Source organism: Podarcis raffonei, chromosome 1, assembly GCF_027172205.1.
Source record: "Podarcis raffonei isolate rPodRaf1 chromosome 1, rPodRaf1.pri, whole genome shotgun sequence".
In the NCBI taxonomy this organism is placed as follows: domain Eukaryota; kingdom Metazoa; phylum Chordata; class Lepidosauria; order Squamata; family Lacertidae; genus Podarcis; species Podarcis raffonei.
Genome location: NC_070602.1, coordinates 11,286,794 through 11,302,723, shown reverse-complemented (window position 1 = coordinate 11,302,723; position 15,930 = coordinate 11,286,794). Strand labels below are relative to the sequence as shown.

The window sequence follows — 15,930 nt, the reverse complement described above, 5'->3', positions numbered from 1 at the left end:
TGGACTAGCTAAGTTATTAGTCTGATCCAGACCACTCTTCTAATGTTCTTATGCTGGGCAGGGGGCCCAGACAGCATTGCTGCTCAGAGAGCTTTAGTGGGTGCTGTTTGCAGGATGGGAGCTTTGCCTGCGATTCCTGTGATCTGGGCACTTGCTGGCTTGATGCGTACAGGCCCCTGTTAGCAACCGATACAGCAGCTGCAGGCGCCTCCCCAGGATCGGGCCACCTTTGACCCAACTGTGAAGGGTTAGACAATTTTCGACTAGATGCTTCTAAGCAGGCTCCAGAGGTATTCGTGGAAAAACTCCTTTTCTTTAAGAAGCGATTTTGCAGACTGGCAGGGAGGCAGCTGTTGGTGGTTCACGGCTCGCGTTTCCTCAAGAAAGTGCAAAGTCCCAGCTGGACATCATGATGATAGATTTTATGGATTTTTCTCTGCCTCTCCCAGTCCCCTTACGGCCAGGCAGTTAAAATCTACAATAAGCTGCATTGCCTTAGTATATGGTTAACGTCTCCCCTAGCTAATCCCTTCGCCTTTGTTCTTTGAGAAACATACTGAATAAGCCACTTGTTTCACACTGCTGGGGAAATAACACTTTGGGGGCCTCCTTTCCGCCCTGTTTTATGTATAACAGAAGCACAGTATAGTATAGTATATACAGTACCCTGCCAGATGTTGGCTTTCTCCCCCCTCCCACCCCCCCACAACTACCTCTGGTTTTTTCCTTGCTAGATGGGGGCAGTGAGAAGTCGACTTTGGCTCTGCTGCTACATCCGAGCTTCAAATAATGCAGGGCTGTTTCTGGAAGAAAGAGAAGCTGTGTTATGACAGCGCCAGATGATTGACACGTTGCAGGTAGAGTGATGTGTGCACATTGCTGTAGCTTAAATGATGACGAACGGCTCCCAGCAATGTTCAATATTAGTCTAGTTATGAGCCGAGTCAGTATGAATCAAACGGAATTGCAAAGCCGGGAGGAAAGCTTGCATGTCTTCCTCCAGTCCTAAAAGGATCTTGAGGAGAAGAGCCTGGAAAGTGGTGCCCTCCCTGTGGAACGCCCCCCCCCCCCGCCCCCCCATCAGATGTCAAGGAGATAAAGAACGACACAAATTTTAGAATACATCTGGAGGCAGCCCTGTATCGGGAGGTCTTAATGTCTGACTTTTTTGTGATTTTATATGTACTGGAAGCAGCCCAGAGTTCCTGGGGAAACCCAGCCTGATGGGCAGGGTAAATAATAATAATAATGTTGTTGTTGTTTAGTCGTTTAGTCGTGTCTGACTCTTCATGACCCCATGGACCAGAGCACGCCAAGCACTCCTGTCTTCCACTGCCTCCCGCAGTTTAGTCAAACTCATGCTGGTAGCTTCGAGAATACTGTCCAACCATCTCGTCCTCTGTCGTCCCTTTCTCCAACATCAGGGTCTTTTCCAGGGAGTCTTCTCTTCTCATGAGGTGGCCAAAGTATTGGAGCCTCAGCTTCAGAATCTGTCCTTCCAGTGAGCACTCAGGGCTGATTTCCTTCAGAATGGATAGGTTTGATCTTCTTGCAGTCCACGGGACTCTCAAGAGTCTCCTCCAGCACCATAATTCAAAAGCATCAATTCTTCGGCGGTCAGCCTTCTTGATGGTCCAGCTTTCACTTCCATACATCACTACTGGGAAAACCATAGCTTTTACTATACGGACCTTTGTTGGCAAGGTGATTTCTCAATAATAATAATAATAATAATAATAATAATAATAATAATAATAATAATAGTAGTAGTAGTAGTAGTAATAATAGTAATAGTAATAATTTTATTTATTTATTTAAACCCCTGCCAGTCCAGGTTGGCACAGAGAATTTCTCTCTGCATTCTGGAAGATGAAAACATGGCCAGGCTACAGAGGAGAGGACAACAGTTTTATAAAAAAATGTCCCCAAGCCCCACCCACATTTAATGTTGTTTGACCAATTTGTCCTGACTTGACCCTGAGGGTTTAAGTTCCTATTTAATGTAGTGCACACTTGAGCGAACAGATGGGGGGGAGGTGAAAACAACAGGGAAGGGGACCAGAATTGATAGCAGCGGCAAAACCCGGCCAATTGGAGGGTGACGTCTGCATTATCGGCATCAATAGAGACACTATTCCCTACCTAACTTCAAAGCATTGCACAGCCCCCGACTTTGCTTTTAAGTTCCTGCCATTGTTGCTGACGACAAGCCGCCCTTTTGTCTGCAGGATTCCATCAATAAGCCCCTTTATGTGGGGCGGAGGGGGAGAAAGAGAGGAGGCCTGGACTCAGGCACCTCGACATAAGCCTCCTCCTTTGTTTGCCCCTCAAGGTTCATCTGCGCCCGGGTCTGAGCAGGCGGCAAAGGAGCCGCAAAGTTCAAAGGCTTTGGTTGCAAATTAACAGGTGAGCTTAGAAGATGCTAAACACTGGGAAGTTTCTTTTGGAATAAGGATGCAGTAGCGGGGGGGGGGGAGAGAGATGGGGACAAGGGAGTGTGGGCATTGTTGAAACTTGCCTTCGGGAGATGTACTCCAGAGCACAAAGATGAAAGGCAGGGATGCCCAGGTTTGTAACAAAGATGGTTCACTCGTAAAATGTTCCCTTTGTGCACGACTCTCCTATTTCATCTCCTGCAGTGGCTGGGGGGGGGGGCGTGTCTTACCAAGGCTAATTCCTGCGAAGCCTTTGTTTGATTAACTCCCCCAACCAGGAAAGTTTACACATTTGGGGCTTTTTAGTTTAGAGAAACGGCAAGTAAGAGGATGAAAGAAGTACAATTGTACCTTGGGTTACATACGCTTCAGGTTACATACGCTTCAGGTTACATACGCTTCAGGTTACAGACTAACCCAGAAATAGTGCTTCAGGTTAGGAACTTTGCTTCAGGATGAGAACAGAAATCGTGCTCCGGCAGCGCGGCGGCAGCAGGAGGCCCCATTAGCTAAAGTGGTGCTTCAGGTTAAGAACAGTTTCAGGTTAAGTACGGACCTCCGGAACGAATTAAGTACTAAACCCGAGGTACCACTGTATATAAAATTACGAATTACGCATAGCAAAGAGAACTGGTTTTTCTCCCTGTCTCATAACACCAAGACATGTGGACAGGAAATGAAGCTGAAAGCTGGAAGATTCAGGACCCAAAAAAAGAAAAACATTTATTTACACAGCGCAGAGATAAACTATGGAACTCACTGCTGCAAGTGTCAGTGATCTGGTTATAAGCAAACAGAGAAAGCATCAAGTTGTTGGTTGGCTGCCATCTGTCTGTCTCTTGAGACAGTGGAAGGGCACGTCTGATTGACTTTCATTCACCTTCAAATTTAGTGGCCAGCCCCTGTACCTGTGACTTTAACAGCAGCTTCAGCTGTGGCTATTAACAGGAGAGGATGTTCATTTCCATGCCGTGGAAAAGCTTCACCGGTTCATTGCTCCCAGTCATAAGAACACAGGGAGCTGCCATCCATGGCAATATTGCTGACACTGGCTGGCAGCATCTATCTACAATTTCAGGCAGGGGACATTCCCAGCCCTACCTGGGGATGCCAGGATTGAACTTTCTGCATTCAAAGCAGACGCTCAACCGCTGAACTTCAGCCCTTCCCTAAGTCCACGGGGAAATTCCTCCCTTCCCCTTTCGGTTAGTTAACAAAGATGTCCTTTAATAGCAAAGTCCTTTTTCTGCATAGTGGCGGACTCCTCCAGCCGGTGGCATTCAATTATCAGAGTTACAAGTCTGTGGGCCAATTAGCAGAGTGTGCAGTCCCTGCTTGAGCTGGGTACTGTTGTCAGCCGGTGACCTTGCAAGCAGCTTCTCTTCCTCCCTCTGGACAAGTTTGCATTAATCCACAAGCCGCATTAATTGTGGCAGTAACTCCTTTGGCCTTTCATTTCCCGGGGAGCAGCTGGAGAAGGGGAGGGGGTACGCAGAGCAAGAGAGCACAAAATCGATGTAACTGGAGCAGCACCTTGACTTCCTTATCAGCTGTGGAGTCCCAGTTCCATGTCACTCAAAGCGCTGCTATTGACTTACTCTCCAAAGGGCTGATCAGATTCCACCATCCACCCACCGGCCGATCCCAAGCACACCAGCATTAGCCATTATGCTCAGCATGGGGTGGTGGTGGTCTCACCCCAGTGGCGTTGCGTCCTTTGCCGGTGCCCGGGGCACACGCACATGTGCTGGGCAAGACCAGGGGCAGGGCAGGGCATGGAGGGCGAAGGAAACCTGCCACACCAGCCCTTGCTGCAGACACTGCCAGGTGGGCACAGGGAACAGAGGGTCCATGGGGCTGTGCAGCACTGCCCGCCCATCCGCCAGCGCAGGGGGGAGCCCAGCCAGTCAACATGGCCCTTAGAGGGCACATCCCCCAACAAGTGTGCTGGGCAGCCCTTCAGTGAGGGGGCCTACCATACAGGGCTGTGGTTTATGTTTGTTGTTCTACTCACGGCCTAGGATCCTCGTACCTACGGGACCGCCTCTCCCGGTATGCCCCACGGAGAGCCTCAAGGTCCATAAATAGCAACACACTAGTGGTCCCGGGCCCTAAGGAAGTCAGATTAGCCTCAACCAGAGCCAGGGCCTTTTCAACACTGGCTCTGGCTTGGTGGAACGGTCTGTCTCATGAGACCAGGGCCCTGCAGGATCTGATTTCTTTCTGCAGGGCCTGTAAGACAGAGTTGTTCCGCCTGGCCTTTGGCTTGGAGCCAATTTGATTCCCTCCCCTCTTTCTTTTTTCTTTTTCCTTTCTCCTCCTGTGATGAGGCTGCATTTTAATATTTTAATGTTTCAATATTTTAATGTTGTATTTTAATCTTGTTTTTAAGTTGTATTCATTCAACTTGTTTTTATTATTGCTTGTTAGCCGCCCTGAGCCCGGCCTTGGCTAGGGAGGGCGGGGTATAAATTATAATTATAATTATAATTATAATTATAATTATAATTATAATTATTATTATTATTATTATTATTATTATTACTCACTTTTACTTCTGGCCCTGCTTGCAGCTGACATGTGGCGCATGGAAAGTTGCCCAGAAAGGGATGTGCCCCCAAAGGTTCCCCACTGGGTTGGATTGAAGGAACATGGCCATGGCTATACCTGGGTACTTACTGCTGCCATGTGCAGTGGTAGCTGCTCATGGGAAGTCTGTAAGTGCCTGTAGCAGCTGCTGGTTCCAGCAATTACTGCACCAACCTGTGGCAAGCTCTGACACAGCACCAAAGCTTCCTACTCCCATTAGCACCTGAATTCCTCAAAGCAGCAAGGAGGAGAAACAAGAATGTTTCTGACGATGGACAAACTCTGATTCCTCGCTGCTTGTTCTGTTCTCTATAAAGTAAGCCGAACACTCCCATGGTGAAGATCAGAGGGGCTTCCTGTTACCTTGTAGCAGCTGTCAGAACTCCTAGCTGCTACAGTAACCCGGAGGCTTCTCACAAAAATAGAGCCCTGCTTGTGTAGTCCTGCACAAACTAGAGACTTCAAGGAAGGTTATTATGCTATATCAGCCACTACAAATGTCCTGGGCTTGCAGCTCTCAAAATGGCAACATGCCACAAATCCCCCAGTTCTGAACAAGTTAACATTTCTGTATGTAGCTTTATCTATTAGGCGGTCGAGCAAGATGTTCAATGAGTAGAGATCTGGCTGTTCACAGAATTGCAACCAAAGGGAAAATACACAGCAATGCCCGAGCGATGGCTAGACATTAACTTTCCCTGTATCGTATAGTAACTCTTTTTTGTGCTGTGTCTTCTTTTTTCCATTATTATTTTGCACAGATTATGGCTGCAGCATGCTCAGCAAACTTAAAGACAGCTGTAAAACGCCAGCTGAAATAAATGAGGCCGAGAGCAAGGAACTGTGAGCCATAAGCAAGCTGAGGAAGACTAGAAAAATGAGATTACGGGCCAAGGACACCACAGCATTTTATATGTCTACTGAAGTATTTTTAGATTAGGTTCATGTCTAGAAGGGATGCGGTTGAAGTAACTGATATTGTAAAGGGGATTGGATGATCAGATAGGTAGGCTTCCCAGAGGCATAGCAAGGAAGCCTGTTCAGAGTGAGAGCAAGGCTTCCTGCCCTCACTCTGACTTGGCTTCAATACAGCATCACATCTGATGTGGTGATGGCCACAACATGAATGTCTTTAAAGTGGATTTAAACAAACTCAGGGATGATAAAGCTGTCAATGATTTAGATAGTGGTGGTGGTGGTATTCAACGACAATTGTGTATTACCAGTAGTGTTGGAGGAAGTATGTCTCTGAACATCAATTGCTGGGAATCACAACTGGGGAGAATGCGGTTGCATACAGGTTCTGCTGGACTTTTAGGACCTTTGGCCTGATCCAGCAAACAGGCTCGCCTTATGTTCCTATATTGTGTTCTTATGAATCTGGAGGACCTTCTTTCATTGGAGCTTCTTAAGCAGAGGTTGGGTGGCCATCTGTGATTCCTGCTTTGCAGAGGGTTGGACTGGATGACCCTTGGGGTCCCTTCCAACTTTACAGATCCACGATACTTGCATTGCTCATGTACCTTGGAATATTGACTTCTGGACCTTGTGCTTGCTACTGAGCCTGTACAACCCGAATAAATAGCTCTTTCTCGCTTGCAAGTAAGAGCCACTGACATTGTGTTTTGGGACAGGAACCTGACACTTTTTCCCTTGCAGCGTTTTCCCAAGTAAAATCCCTATTGGCCCTATTAGGGAAAACCTACAGTAGAATACAAGGCTGGGGAAGCTCCAGCCCAGGGTCCAAATGCAATCCTCTAGTACTGTCTCCAGGGCTTCCCCTCAGACCACACCCCTCATTGGCTGAGCTTCACATTATTCAACATTTTTGCTTGGCAGATAGATGTCCTTGAAATCTGATAATGCCTCATGCTGGTCTGAATATATAGGCTAGACAAGGGGGAGTGATAATAATAATAATAATAATAATAATAATAATAATAATAATAATAATTTATTATTTGTACCCCGCCCATCTGGCTGGGTTTCCTCAGCCACTCTGGGTGGCTTCCAACAAATATTAAAAATACACTAAAATGTCACACATTAAAAGCCTCCCTAAACAGGGCTGCCTTCAGATGTCTTCTAAATGTCAGGTAGTTGTTTATCTCTTTGACATCTGATGGGAGGACGTTCCACAGGGCAGGTGCCACTACCAAGAAGGCCCTCTGCCTGGTTCCCTGTAGCTTTGCAATGAGGGAACCGCCAGAAGACCCTTGGCTCTGGACCTCAGCGTCCGGGCAGAACGATGGGGGTAGAGACACTCCTTCAGGTATACTGGGCCGAGGCCGTTTAGGGCTTTAAAGGTCAACACCAACACTTTGAGTGAGTGTGTGTAGAAGCTGGCCTCCTGTACAGAGGTAAAAATTATATTATTTTCTCTCCCCCACTTCTGCCTCTGATCCTCCCCACCACTGCCCAAAGATTGCTCAGAAGGCATTGTGGGCTTTGGGTGGAAAAAAGTATCCATGCCTCTGTACTGATAGGACAAAAGGCAGCTAGAGGGATGGTGGTTTTCATGAGGAAGATGGAGGAAGGGGGAAGAATTCCATGCTCCTAATCAAAACTGGAGCTTTTCCCAAAAAAAAAACTGGTGTTCTCCAAATGTTTTGGACTACAACTTCCATCGTTCCTGACCATCAGCTGATGGCAGGCACTGCAGACCAGAGGGTACCATGTTGGGGAAGGTATAGAAGACCTAATAATCATGGGGCCCTGTTGCCTTGCCTGGGTTTGCCCCCAAAGCTCTCCCTTTATATTTTCAGATGTTGACTGGTATATGAGAAGATCTTTGATGGTCCTCATGGGCTCTCCAGGACTGGACTCTGCCAGAGTGTGATACGCTTCAAAGCCCACCACTAAAGGCATCACAGCAGCCCTTTGTATTCGATACCTGCAGGTTTACTTCTGAACCCATCTCATGTTCCACCTCTAATGTAATATTGGGGCTGCTGTCAGAGTGTTCTGTCCATAGACATACACCCCACAAGCATTTCAAAGCACGGAGCCTGCCAGAAAGTAGTCATTGTCTTAGCCTTTCGTTTAGGCTACCCTCTTCCACAGGACATGCAGGGAATGGTTTCTCAGCTGGTAGGGTCACGACCCATAAATTGGACACCCAAAATATGGCTCAGATTAAGTCCTGGGGCTGCGGCTTGCAGGAGCTCCAAGAAGGAGAGGAAGAGAGGGAGGAGGTGGCAACAGCCCTGGTGCAGATCTTTGCTGGGAGGGAGTGTGGTCATCCCTGTATTCCTTAAATACAAGCATATAAGGACAGGGAAAGGACAACTTGAACACAGAGAGAGGAGCCCTACAATCCATCATTCATAATGCTACATTATGAGTCACTGTTGTGTAGTAGTCAGAGAGTTGGTCCAGGACATGGGAGACCAGGGTTCAAATCCCCACTCGGCCATGAGACACAAGTGCAAACTTGAAAAAAAAATTGGGGGAGCCCAGGTAAGCCATATGCCGCATAATCAATAACAAGACACGTACCATTTGAATGGCAGTGCCCATCAATCTGGAAGGACAGATCGTGAAGCTGAGGCTCCAATACTTTGGCCACCTCTTGAGAAGAGAAGACTCCCTGGAAAAGACCCTGATGTTGGAAAAGATGGAGGGCACAAGGAGAAGGGGACAACAGAGAGCGAGATGGTTGGACAATGTTCTCAAACCTATGAACGTGAGTTTGACCAAACTGCGGGAGGCAGTGGAAGACAGGAGTGCCTGGCATGCTCTGGTCCATGGGGTAACGAAGAGTCAGACGCGGCTAAACAACTAAACAACAAGCCCATCAACTTGGGTGGTGGTGGTGGCCGCCTCAAATATTTTATTGGGGAGCCCAAAGGGACCTCAGCTCCTAGGATTTGGCTCCTATGGTGCAACACATTAGCGACACACATCCTCCCCTCGATTCCTCTCCATCTCCATCAACATCCACTCTGTTGGCCGAGCATCAGTCTTTGGCTCGAGCTCAAGGCAGCATGCACTGAGCTACAAATTCAAAGAGCTGAAAGGGATTGCAGAGGACGTCTAGTCCAACTTCCAGCCCAATCAGGATATCTGCTGCTGCAGCATCCTCAGTAGGTGACCATCTAGTCTCTATTTAAAAACCTCCAGCGAAGGAAAATCCACCCCATTCCCAGGCAGTCTGTTCTATTGAGAAACAGATTGTACCATCAGGAGGTTCTGGAGATCCTGGGGTTGAATCCCAGTGGTACCTTTAGGTGCCGAAATCCCAAGTGGTACCTTTAGGTGGTATCTTTAGGTGGCACCCACTTACCTTTAGGTGCCGAAATCCCAAGGGAGCAGAGAAGACCACTTATGTATGCAACCACGGCTGCACGGATGTTATTGGCTCCGAGTTGGAATTAAATAGTCCCTACCAGGGAAGAATGGCAGATCAAGTTGATGGATTATGCTGAAATGGCCATAATGACCAGAAGAATCAGAAATCAGGAAGACCAAAATTTTAATAAGGAATGGGGAAAATTTATAACCTACCTTAAAAACCATTGTAAACAGTTAAAGTCGTTAGTAGAATTGGAATAACACTTGTAGTTTAATGGAGAATTTTGGACACAATGGAGAGGTAGGAGATTTGGATTATCATAAAGGATAGGAGGAAATGATTGAGAATGGGATCCACAAAGGGAAGGTCCAAGAGATTGTTTGGAATCTTGTGTTGTATGTTAGATATGTGACTGTAAAATTTTAATCTGAAAAATAAATAAATTTATTTTTAAAAAACATAGAATTCCTTTCATTCTTCTAGTTAAAGCTTTGTGAGCTGGGATAGCTCAGTTAGTAAAGCAAGAGAGGCAGGTTAAATGCAACTCCTTCCACCTTTCTTCCTAGGATAGGAACAGAGTCCCTGTGGCCATCATCCCTGACCCCTGGACATGCTGGCTGGGGCTAATGGGACCTGGAGTCCACCCACAATCCAGAGTGTCACAGGTTACCCATCCTGGTCCCAGGTCTTTGCCTCCAGGCACTTTGCTATTTTTTGCCGTCCTCCTTCCCATTTCACACAGACCCATACCCTGCAAAGCACCATGCGGTAGCTCAGACAGAGAGATCGGCCCGGCTCAAGGTCACCCGGCGAGCTCCTCCTTTGTGGCGGAGGGGGCTTCGCATCTTTGAAATCAAGAATGCAATTACCAGTGACACATATGACCTTTAGGAAGGCAGCAACAAAAATCACAGGTATATGAGCAACGCTGCTTGCTCTCGCCAGCTTCTTCTCTCTAGTCAGAGGCAGGAACAGATTTCAAGGATGCCTCTGTGCTTTGCCAAGCGATTTTGGCAGGCAGGAGAAAGGCTGGATCCAAAGCCATCAAGAATGAAGGTCAGAAGCCACCGCAGAGAAGCCAATAATCTTAGGCGGGGGGTTAGAGAGAGCTCAAGGAAAGCTGTCACAGCCAGACGAGACACTGAGGATCAGCCTGCATATTTGCAGTGGTAAATGAGACCATCTTTGAGACGTATGGCCCATCCAGACATCCCCCTTCCCTTCTCTGATGGCAGATGACTCATTCACATGTTACACTGAACACAGGTACAAGTTGCTGCTTGTGTGAAAGGGCATACCGTTTTTCATTTGTACAGCTCAGCTATGGTGTCCTCAGACTGTACATGCATTGAAGGCTGCATGCGAAGAAATGTATGAGTGTACAGCTTGACGGCTGGTGTACACAGTGTGATAAGAATTTTAAGCTCTTAGATATATATTAAATGTTCATAAATGTACCAACCTAGCGCGTACATAAACAGGTACACAGACTGCACACTCACTCAGTGTAACATGTGAATACCCCTAGAGTCGCTGTACACGGGTATTATACTGTAGGTTCTTCTACCTCATAACACCAGACCTCGTGGATATTCAGCAAAACTGGATATCGTAAGTCAGGACAGGTGTAAGAAGACGGAGGAGGTGTTTGGATTTGATATCCCGCTTTATCACTACCCTAAGGAGTATCAAAGCGGCTAACATTCTCCTTTCCCTTCCTTCCTCACAACATACACTCTGTGAGGTGAGTGGGGCTGAGAGACTTCAGAGAAGTGTGACTGGCCCAAGGTCACCCAGCAGCTGCATGTGGAGGAGCAGGGAAGCGAACCCGGTTCACCAGATTACGAGTCCATCGCTGGCTCTCCTCACACTGGTTTGCCAGAGTAGACCCCCTTCTGGCTCAGGTGGGCCCTGGCCATGGTGGCAGGACTCTCCGTCAGGACCAGGCAGTTGGGAGCACAGAGCGGGGAAGAAATTCAATTCAGTTTGCATTTGAAAGTGGATTGACCTCATTGACACCTTCCAAAATAATACATGGCCTGAAACACAGGATTCATCCAGACTTCCCTTTGTGCTGTGTTTCTAGGTGCAGGTCTGTTTTTTACAGCTCAGTGTCTGAGCGCTGCGCCCCTCCCTCCAGCCCAGCGCTTTCCCCACAAAATCCTGAATTGCTGTTTCTTCCGATTCAGCAGGTTTTCCTGGGGAAAGCGAGTGCCAGTTTTCCCAGCAACACCAAGTATCAGCCCGGAAGTGGCAGAAGCCACTAGTGTTCAAAACTATAGATGTCCACCCCCCGGAAGTGTGACCAGCCCAAGGTCACCCAGCAGCTGCGTGTGGAGGAGCGGGGAAGCAAACCCAGTTCACCAGATTACAAGTCTACCACTCTTAACCACTACACCACTCTGGCTCTTTCATAAGGCAGCTTTCTTTCTTCCTGGAGTGAACTGTCTTCCCTCAGACAAATCCCCACTCAGGGTGAGAACTTGGTTTGGTTGGGAAGTGCTGAAAGGTGTTTCATTGCCCCAAAGCCACAGAGGGAGGGCTCATCTGGATTTCCTTTTGTCCCGAAGCTTTTCCCCAGGGGGACGGGACGACTCTTTTCAATGCTCAGTTGGCACAAACGGCAAGGGGGAAACCATTCAGACCCATGCTTTTTAGAGTGTGGATGAGCCCTGAGAGTCTGCTGGCACAGACTGGGGCTCTCTTTGTGTGAGAGACAGCGGAGTGAGGGGGCTTCCGTAAGGGGGAAATGAGGCGGGAAGTGCTGCTAAGCTAAGGCCATTGATGGGCCAGTCTGTTGACTCTTCTGTATATTTGTAACCAAGTATTTTGCTTAAAGTTGAAACTTTAATTGCTGCCTTTACAGTGGTACCTCTGGTTACGAACTTCATTCGTTCCAGAGGTCCGTTCTTAAGCTGAAACTGCTCTTATCCTGAGGCGTGCTTTCGCAAGTGGGGCCTCCCACTGTGCGCATGTCTCCAGCGCACAATTTCCATTCACATCCTGGCGCAAAGTTCACAACCAGGCGCAGCTACTTCCGGGTTAGTGAAGTTCGTAACCTGAAGCGTTCGTAACCAGAGGTACCACTGTATTGCAGTGGGCTTTGTTTGCCTTGCTATGGAATTGCTAATTTGTTGTGGTTTACAGGACCTTCTTTTATGATTTTGTAATTGCTTTTCTGTATATCCTTATTACTTTGTTCCCCTGTTTCCTGCTCTAGGGTTGAAAATATCCAGCGAAGAGAAGGTTGTCAATACTTCCAACTAAATAAATAAATCTCAGCTGTGAGGTTTCACAGCAGCCCTTTGAGGTCAGTTAATCTGAGGCAAGTTTCGGGCAACGTGCAGGAATTTGAATCTGTACACCCTTTAAAGCTCCTTCTTTCCCTCAAAGCATTCTGGGTACTGTAGTTTGTTAAATGCTGCTGAGAATTGTAACACTGTGAGTGTGGCGTAATGGTTAGTGTATAGGACTAGGACCAGGGTTCAAATCCCACCCCACCCCACTCAGGTATGAAGTTCTGTAGTGGTAAAGCTATGCTTGAAAGTTTGTGGTGGTGAAATACAAGACGTGAGGAGAGACACTGAATTTGATTACCATGGCAATGGGAAAAGTTCCCCATGACCAGCAAAACCAGAACAAATCATGCAACATAGGAAAAATGCAGTTGGAAAATTGCTCAAATTGCAGAATGAATACAGGCCTTAGATTTTTTTTAAAAAAAAATAGCACTATTTTTTTTAGAAATTAAAAGAAGTATCACTGTAAGACATCAGGGATATACAGTGGTACCTCGGGTTAAGTACTTAATTCGTTCCAGAGGTCCGTTCATAACATGAAACTGTTCTTAACCTGAAGCACCACTTTAGCTAATGGGGCCTCCTGCTGCTGCCACGCCGCCGGAGCATGATTTCTGTTCTCATCCTGAAGCAAAGTTCTTAACCTGAAGCACTATTTCTGGGTTAGCGGAGTCTGTAACCTGAAGCGCATGTAACCTGAAGCATATGTAACCCGAGGTACCACTGTAAGTTCATATTCATGTGGACAGAGCTCTGATATATCTACTAGTTTGGGGGGTCACTGGGTGATGTTAGGCCAGTCACTATCTCTCAGCCTAAGGTCCCTTGTTGTGAGGATGAAATACTGGGAAAGTTTAGAGAACCTGAGCTCTTCTTTTTGGGTGGGTGGGGAGTGAGATATAAATATAATAAGGAAGCAAAATTCCCCCTCCAACTTTGATTGAGGCCAAACTGCAACTCTTCCACTATGTTCGGTTTCACGTTGTGAGCCATTTCCTCTTTCTACACTCCCCCCGCCCCCAGCCACCAACCCAATTTCTTTTCCAGACCACTGGTCCTGTTTTTCTCGGGGACATCTGCCATCTGTTTTATCATTTCGCCATTATCAGATGCTAAGACTCAATGACCTTTGTAGGCTTTTAATTAAAAGTTTCTTTCTTCTGTAAATCATCTGTGTCAAACTCATCTGCCCAAGTCGTATCTCTTGAGAAGAGTTGATCGTTTTTGATGCCAAAGCGGTACATGGCAGAAATTCATTAATCAGTGTGTGTGTATTCAGTGCTTTTTTTTCTTTAAAAATGTTTAGGGGTACTCTCATTTTGACTCAAGAAAATCACCAATTTATAGTTGAAATAGGGGAAAAATAAGTACAGTAAATGGACAAAAGTACAAAGATTCACAAAACGTTTAGGGGTATGCGTACCCCTGCATACCCCCCAGAAAAAAAGCACTGTATATCTTTAAAAATCTCAAACTGATGTCTGGGAACAAAACAAAAAAACCATGGTAGAGAAGAACTACCTCAGTCTATATACATGTCCTAAGACTCATCAGATGAGGTATAGTGGATGCTCGGGTTGCGAACGTGATCCGTGTGGGATGCATGTTTACAACCCGCAGCATTCGCAACCTGCAGCGGCACACCTGCGCATGCACGCGTTGCAATTTGGCGCTTCTGCACATGCGCAACCCCCAAAACCCGGAAGTAACCCGTCCCGGTACTTCCGGGTTTCAGCGGGTCCATAACCCGAAAAAACGCAACCTGAAGCATCTGTAACCCAAGGTATGACTGTATAATACTTCACACACACACACAGTTTGAGTTTTTGGCAATTCAGCCACAGGGCACAATCATTTTGTATTAATGGGCTTGCACAACCAGACAGTAAAACTAGGGAAGAGAACCTCAGGCCTAGAGCCCAACATGGCCCTCCTGGTCTTGCTGTCTGGCCCTTGGAAATCTCCCCAGGACACATTCCCCACCAGGCTTGCTTCACATCCTCCTTGAGTGTTTGTGCCTGGCAGGAATGCATCCTTGTCTGGTTGGATGCCGAGGAATGGTCGAAGGAACCAGCAAGGGAAGGAGGATAAGAGCCCAAGGAGTGGTGATGGGATGACAATGAGTGGTCAGAAGGAGAAGTCTGGGGGGAGGAGGAGGTGTCAGAAGCTGAATGTCAGGGACCGTGCTGAGGAGGGCTGCACTGAGGAGGAATGGTGGGAGCCTCCCCCTGCTTCTGATCAGGATCCTGAATCTCCCCAGGATCAGGAGGGCAGTATAGCTTTAGAACAGTGGTTTGCAGAGGGGCATGGTTCAGAAGGCAGAAGCTGGGAAGAACTGGGTGGTGAACAGCTAGGAGAAGAAGAACTGGGAGAGAGACAGTTAACAGACTCGCTTTCGCTGGAAAGCGCCCATCCGCCCAGCCTAAGGTCAAGGAGAGCAGATAAGGTGGCAGCACAGGAAGCACAGTAGCTTCAAGATCAGGTTGCAAGACGTAGTAGTGACGTGGGTGACTAGGCTGGAAGTGGGTGGAACCCTTAATTGGGAGCACCTTCGTTCCGAGGAATGGATTCCTTGTTCTCTTGTGATCATTAAAATCTCTTTTTTTAAAAAAGATATTTATTAAAATTTTCCATTGTAATACATTAAAAAATCAAAAAAGAAAAAACAAAAAAGTTTAAAAACACATAGAATTCACAATCCTTATTTTCAATAACATATTTCCCTGACTTCCCACACCTCCCCCTCTTGTATTCCAATTCAAATTGTTGGTTCAACAAGTTCTTATCCCTAATTTTTAACCTTTTTATATTTAGTTCATTTTAAAAAACCAATTTTGCCTTATAAACATCAATAGTGATACATCAGTGCTTATTCTTAAAACCTTTTTCTAAAGTCGGCCTAAATTCCCTTCCACGATTTCCTCAATTCTCAGACAGATAACAAAAGTAAAAACAAAACAGATTATAATTATACACCCTTTGGATTCCTAAACTCCACCCCCCCCTTTCCCGGTTTCAATCCCCAACAAACGTCCATCAATCAATCTACTATCAGCCTGGAGATCTCACGTCCGAGGCTCTTAATTCTCTCTCAGTTCCTCTCTGCCGGTTTTTTTGATAGTCCTTGGTATTAAGCACCAAATCTCGGAGAAGCACTAGTCCAATAGGGTCCATGTTTCTTCCAGCCAGACCTCCATACTTAAAAGTGGAGCCTGAATCTTGTTTCTTACTCCTTTCAAGTCCAAATGTCCCCAAAGCTCCAACTTCCACCTTAATCAAATTTGTAATCCTTGGGTCTTCCGATCTGCACATA

General features: G+C 46.7%; 1 long non-coding RNA gene across 1 annotated transcript; it reads left to right on the top strand.

Moving 5' to 3' along the window:
- Positions 1-725: 725 nt before the first annotated feature.
- Positions 726-6,775, top strand: LOC128423500 (uncharacterized). Its single transcript, XR_008332774.1, has 3 exons — positions 726-857; positions 2,333-2,406; positions 5,786-6,775. It is a non-coding gene; the product is annotated as an uncharacterized LOC128423500 (long non-coding RNA).
- Positions 6,776-15,930: the final 9,155 nt, after the last annotated feature.